Source organism: Myotis myotis, unplaced genomic scaffold, assembly GCF_014108235.1.
Source record: "Myotis myotis isolate mMyoMyo1 unplaced genomic scaffold, mMyoMyo1.p scaffold_m19_p_6, whole genome shotgun sequence".
In the NCBI taxonomy this organism is placed as follows: domain Eukaryota; kingdom Metazoa; phylum Chordata; class Mammalia; order Chiroptera; family Vespertilionidae; genus Myotis; species Myotis myotis.
The window spans coordinates 81848322-81854321 of NW_023416368.1; the positions used below are offsets into that span (position 1 = coordinate 81848322).

The 6000-nt window shown below is 44.8% G+C and overlaps 1 protein-coding gene across 17 annotated transcripts in view; it reads right to left on the reverse strand.

Moving 5' to 3' along the window:
- RFX2 (regulatory factor X2) overlaps positions 1 to 427 on the reverse strand; it is a 90011-nt gene extending 89584 nt beyond the window's left edge. For all 17 annotated transcript variants that reach the window (XM_036312467.1, XM_036312474.1, XM_036312478.1 and 14 more), the window contains exon 1: positions 264 to 427. The gene's annotated coding sequence lies outside the window, so the exon portion shown is untranslated. The remainder of the gene's footprint in view (positions 1 to 263) is intronic.
- Positions 428 to 6000: the final 5573 nt, after the last annotated feature.

Genomic DNA, 6000 nt, shown 5'->3' on the forward strand with positions numbered 1-6000 from the left:
CCCCGGAAGTTTTATAAAAGTGAGGCGACGGATCCCCACCTCCTCCCGAGTTTGGTTAAAAGGAGGGTGGGGGTCTCAGGGAGCCCCTAAACTCAGCCGTCCCTGCGGGACTGGGGGTGCGAAGGCGGGTCCCGCGGGCGCGCTGTCCCGGACGTTTAGATGAACGGTGGCGGGGTGCGAGGCTCGCCCCCATCCCCTGTCCAGGACCCCCACCGCCCCCAGCACTCCCCGTCCCGGCCAGCCCGGGCGGTCGCATCGGTCACCTGGAGTTCGGGCCGGGAGTTCGGGCAGCGGCTCCCGCGGCGGCTGCTGCGTGTTGGTCCCCGTTGGTAAGTAACAGTCTCCACGGCTACAGTCTCTATGGCGGCGGCGGTGGCGGCGGCGGCTCCTCCTCGAGCTCCCGCCGACCGCCTCGCGCCGCCCGCCCGCCGAGACTGGGCGGGGCGTTGTTACCGGCAACGGTTACCAGGCTCCACGCCCCACCCCTTCAACGGCCCGCCCATGCCCGCCTCCAACGGGCGCGGGAGGGCAGGGCGAAAGGCCTGGCGGCTTCCCATTGGTTAAACGCTGTGCCTGTCAGAAAGGGCGTTCCCGGCGAGGAGGAGGACGAGGCCCGACCTATCGCCGCACTGGAGGGCGGGGCTTGGTGGGAGGCGCGCGGGCTCGCCGGGTTGAAGAGCGGGTGGCGCGCGGGGACCCGGGCTAGCGGCGCGGCGCCCGGAAGGCCGAGTTTCCGGAACCCGCGGGCCTCCGTGCATTTCCCAGACGAGTACGGGGTAACCAGGCCCTGTCCGGGATCGGCGTCAGCCCCCTCTGTCCTGCGGGCGCCCGCTGCCTGTTTTCCGTAGCCCACAAACGATAAACTTTTAAATATTTTTAATTTAAATGGTTAAAAAAAAATCAAAAGGAGAATCTTGTGGCATGTGAAAAAACATGAAACTTTTTATTTGACTGAATCCAGTATTTTCAAAGTTTGGCAAACTGGCCTGTGCACCAAATTCTGTCTGCCTGTGTTTGTAAATAAAATGTTATTGAAACACAGACTCTCACTTTCCTTTAAGGGAGAAAGAACTTTCACACCGCAGGGTCGTGGCGAGCTGAGCAGCTGCACAAAGACCAAGTGGCGTAAGCAGAGCCAAGAATATTTACTGTCTGGTCCATCACAGAAAATGTGTGCCAACTCTCCTCCCTCCCCAAGCCCCAAATGGTAGCTTCAACTATGAGTAGGACATTTGTGCCAAGATAAGAGTGATGAGGAAAAAGGGAAGGAAATTTCAGGAATTCAAACTCCCTGGGGAGGAAACTCCCGTTGAACAAGCAGAAAGCTGGTCCGTAGGTGTGGCGGGAGCAGAGTGGACGGGGAGGCCAGGAGTGGGTGCAGGGTGGTGAGTCAGAGAATAGAGCGGGTCATTCCATTTGAGGTCATAGGCCATGGGAAAGGGTCTTTGCCAGGTTGCAAATGTCAAGGTAAGAAACATTCAAACCTGTAGAGCATTTTTGTGAGTTTATTTGAGCCAAACTATCGACAATGTCCAGGAAGCAAAATTTCAACGGGTTGAGAAAATGCTCAACCCAGGGAATGGCAGTTTTGCATTTTATTTTATACGTTACAATCAAAAGAGAAGACGTAAGTGGGTTACATGAAATCCATTGGTGATAGATTAGGGATTAGGAGAAGGCGGGGAGGGGGGCCTCTGGGATTGGATAAAAAGTAAAATGATAGTGGGTACAGGATACATAAGTGGGTATAGGATAGTTAACCGTCAACAATGAACTCAATAACAGTAACAATGAGAGGATTTGTGATCTCCACCCTGCTGCTTTGGATATGTCTTGTGGGGTCTGAAAAAAGGAAAATTACCCTAACATTCCAAAAGTACGTTAATGTAGATGCAAAAAGACAATAGACAGACTTCATTAAGGTAAAGATTGACTTTTGTCAGGGAAGATTCTAGTCTAGGACATGACTACCTATCATAAACTGCTTTTAGTTAAAAAGTTTTCATTTCAGCCCAGGCAGTGTGGCTCAGTGGTTGAGCATAGACCTATGAACCAACAGATCACTGGTTCAATTCCGAGTCCGGGCACATGGGTTGCAGGCTCAAGCCCCAGTAAACAAAGCCAGAGGCTAGCAGAAGAAATGAAGCAGTAAAGATTAGGGCAGGAATAAAAGATATAGAGAATAGAAAATTAATAGAGATAATTAATAGAATCAAATGTTAGTTTGAAATATCAACAAAGTTGATAAACCTATAACTAGACTCACAGGTCAAGATAAGAGAGAAAACTCAAATTACTAAAATCATGGATGAAAGGGGGGACATCATAGCCAACTAGAAAAGATGATAAAACAGTACCATGAAGAGTTGTATGCCAGCAGGTTAGACATCCTATATAAAATGGGCACATTCCTAGAAAGACGCAAGTTACCAAAACTGACTTCAGAAGAAAAAGAAAATTGGAAAGAACCTATAATGAGTAAAGAAACTTCATCAATAATGATAATAATAATCATAATAATAATAATCTTCCCACAAAGAAAAACCCAGGACCACATAGCTTCACTGGTGACATCTACCAAATGTTTAAAGAAGAATTAACACTAATTTTTCATAAACTATTTAGAAAAATAGAAAAGGAGGAAATATTCTATGGGTCTATTCTAACATTATATGAAGAAAGAATTATCCTGATAACAAAACCAGACAAAGATATCACAAGAAAACTACAGATCAATATTCCTTATGAACAAAAATGCAAAAGTCCTGAACAAAATAGTAGCAAACTAAATCCAGCAATCCTATATAATAAAAAGCTAATATGCTAATTAGACCAGATGGTGGAACGACCTTCCGGAACAACCTTCCAGAATGACCAGTGGGCAGGGGACGGGGCTACGAGGGCCTACACTTGCACGAATTTCGTGCATCGGGCCTCTACTGTATAATTGCTGGGGTCCAGCCCGGGGGACCAGGGGTTCCCAAAGGGAGGAAGAATGTTTTACAGGGAGATGGCGTTCAGAACTCCCTAGCTCTCTGTAGTCTCCATGGATCGTCCTGTGCCTGGCTGAGGCCACAGGGAAAGATCCCAAGGCAAGCTGAGCCTTTATTTTATAGTCAGAGGTAAACAAGGTCGTGGTTTCCATAGTTACACTGTTCTTGTGAGTTTTACTTATTTTGACCATAGTTATACTGTTCTTGTGAGTTTCACTTGTTTTTGTTCTTGTTCTTGCTGCACTTCCCTCAGCCCATTAGCTTCCCAGATAAGATCTAGGAGTTTCATAAGGTCAAGCCTAATTATGCTTCAGAGGACTGTGCCCTCTAAGCCAGGACTTGTTTGTGACTTTGCCAACAGGTCAGTCTGAGGCTTAATCCTATATCAGCTCCCCACATATAATAAGAATTATAAACCCTGATAAGTGGAATTTATCCCAAGAATGCAAGTTTGGTTGGTTCAATATTTTAAAAATGACTATTTTAGTAGAATGGAGGACAAAAGATGCAGAAAATGCATTTGACAAAATCCAATACCGTTTCGTGATTAAAAAAAGCACACCAATCGACAAACTTGGAACAGAGGAGAACTTCCTCAACCTGAGTAAGGTCATGTACAAAAATGCCACTGAGGATGATACTTAACGGTAAAAAGCCGAGTGCTGTCCCCCTAAGCTCAGGAACAAGACAAAGATGTCTGCTGTCACCATTTCTATTCAACATTGTACTATGTTCTAGTCAAGGTAAGTAGGCAAGAAAAAGAAATAAGAAGCACCAGATTAGTAAGGAAGCAGGGAAATGATCTCTATTTGCAGATGACATGATCTTGTATATGGGAAATCCTAAGGAACCCATTAAAAAGCTGTTAGAGCTCTAGCTGGTTTGGCTCAGTGGATAGGGAGTCGGACTGTGGACTAAAGGGTTCCAGGTTCGATTCTGGTCAAGGGCACATGGCGGGGTGGCGGGCTTGATCCCCAGTTGGGGGTGTGCAGGAGGCAGCCAATCAATGATTCTCTCTCATCATTGATGTTTCTCTCTCCCTCTCCCTTCCTCTCTGAAATCAATTTAAAAACTTAAAAAAAAAAAGCTATCTTCTATATATATATATAAAAAGAGGTAATATGCTAATTGGTCCTAACGGTGTCACAGTCACGACCACTAGGAGGAGGCTGCCTGTGCGTGCACAGTAGGGCATTGCTCCCAGAGATGGGGTGGAAGCGGGGAGGTGCCCGAAGGAGGCCCATGCCAGGGAGGGCAGGGATGAGAGCCCGTAGCGCCCCCCCCTCACCAGTCCTTTGCCACCCACTGCTCTCACTCAGAGCGCCCGCTGCTCACCTGCCTGGAGAAGGAGCACAGCACAGCAGGCAGGAGGTTTCCACGCTCTCCTCTGGCGCCATGACGGGGTGGAGCTGTCACGTTGCTCCAGAGACGAGGCGGAAGTGGGGAGGCGCCTGGAGAAGGCAGAACCAGCCCAAGGCAACTCGAGGGACTGAGAGCAGGGCTTGAAGTAGCCAGAGAAGGCCAGAGGGGCCAGGGGGCTGGGCCAGGTGCCCTGGAGCTCTGCGTGGAGAGGTTCGGGTGTCAAGGCAGGGCAGCGGGTGGGTGGGCGAGCTGTGCAATTTCTCGTGCTGGGCTCCTAGTTAGAAATAAACGAGGAATTCAGCAAGGTTTCAGAGTATAAGCAAATATATACAAAACTCAATTGTTTTTCTATACACAAGCAAGGAACAATCTCAAAATGTAATTAAGAAAATTATTCCATAATTACACCCAAAGTAATAAAAGACTTAGGAACAATTTTAATAAAAGAATCCAAGACATAGACATATACAAGGAAAACTTAAAAAAATTCATTGAAAGAAATTAAAGACCCAAATAAAGAGAAAGATATTCCATGTTCATGGATCAGAAAATTTAATGTTATTAAGATGGTAATAGTCCCCAAACTGATCTACAGACTCAATGTAACTATCAAAACCTAGCTTTTTCTAATAAATCGACAAAGTAATCCTAAACTTCATGTGGAAATGCAAGGAACCCAAAATAGCCCAAACAATCTTTAATCTTGAAAAACATTGCCAAATTTTAAAACTTACTGCAAAGCTACAGTGTGGTTTGCGGGTTAAGCTAGACATACAGATAAATGGAATAACAGTGAGAATTCAGAAATAAACCTGCACATTTATAATTAATTAATTTTTGACAAGGGTATCAAGACCATTTAATGGGGAAAGATCAGTCTCTTCAACAAATGGTGCTGGGACAATTGGATCTTCACAAAAGGATAAAGTTGGACCCCTACCTCACACCATACACAAAATTAACTTAAAATAGATCATAAACCTAATGTAAGTACTAAAACTATAAAACTCTTAGAAGAAAATATAGGAGAAAAATCTTCATGGCCTTGGTTTAGCAATGGTTTCTTAAATATGATACCAAAATCACAAGTGAAAAAAGAAAAAATAAATTGGACTTCACCAAAATTTAAAACTTTTGTGCTTCAAAGGACACCATCAAGAAAGTGGAAACAGCCCCAAAATAGGAGAAATATTTGAAAATCACATATCTGATAAAGGACTTGTATCTAGAATATATAAAGAACACCTACAGCTCAACAATAAAAAGGCAAATAACCCAATTTAAAAGTGGGCAAATATTTCTCCAAAGAAGATATGCAAATAGACAGTATGCACACGAGAAGACCCTCTAAATCACTGGTCACCAGGGAAATAAAACCAGAAATCAAAATCACAATGAGATACTGATTCACACACACTAAAATGATCATGATAATAAGATAGATAATAAGTACTGGTGAGGATGTGGACAAATCAGAACCCCCATAAACTGCTGGTGGGAAGGTAAAATGGGCCAGCCAATTTGAAAAATGGCAGTTCCTCAAAATGTTAAACACAGAATTGTTATGTAACTTAAGTATACATACCCAACAGAAATGCAAACATATGTCCACACAAAACTTGAACACATATTTTCATAATGGCAT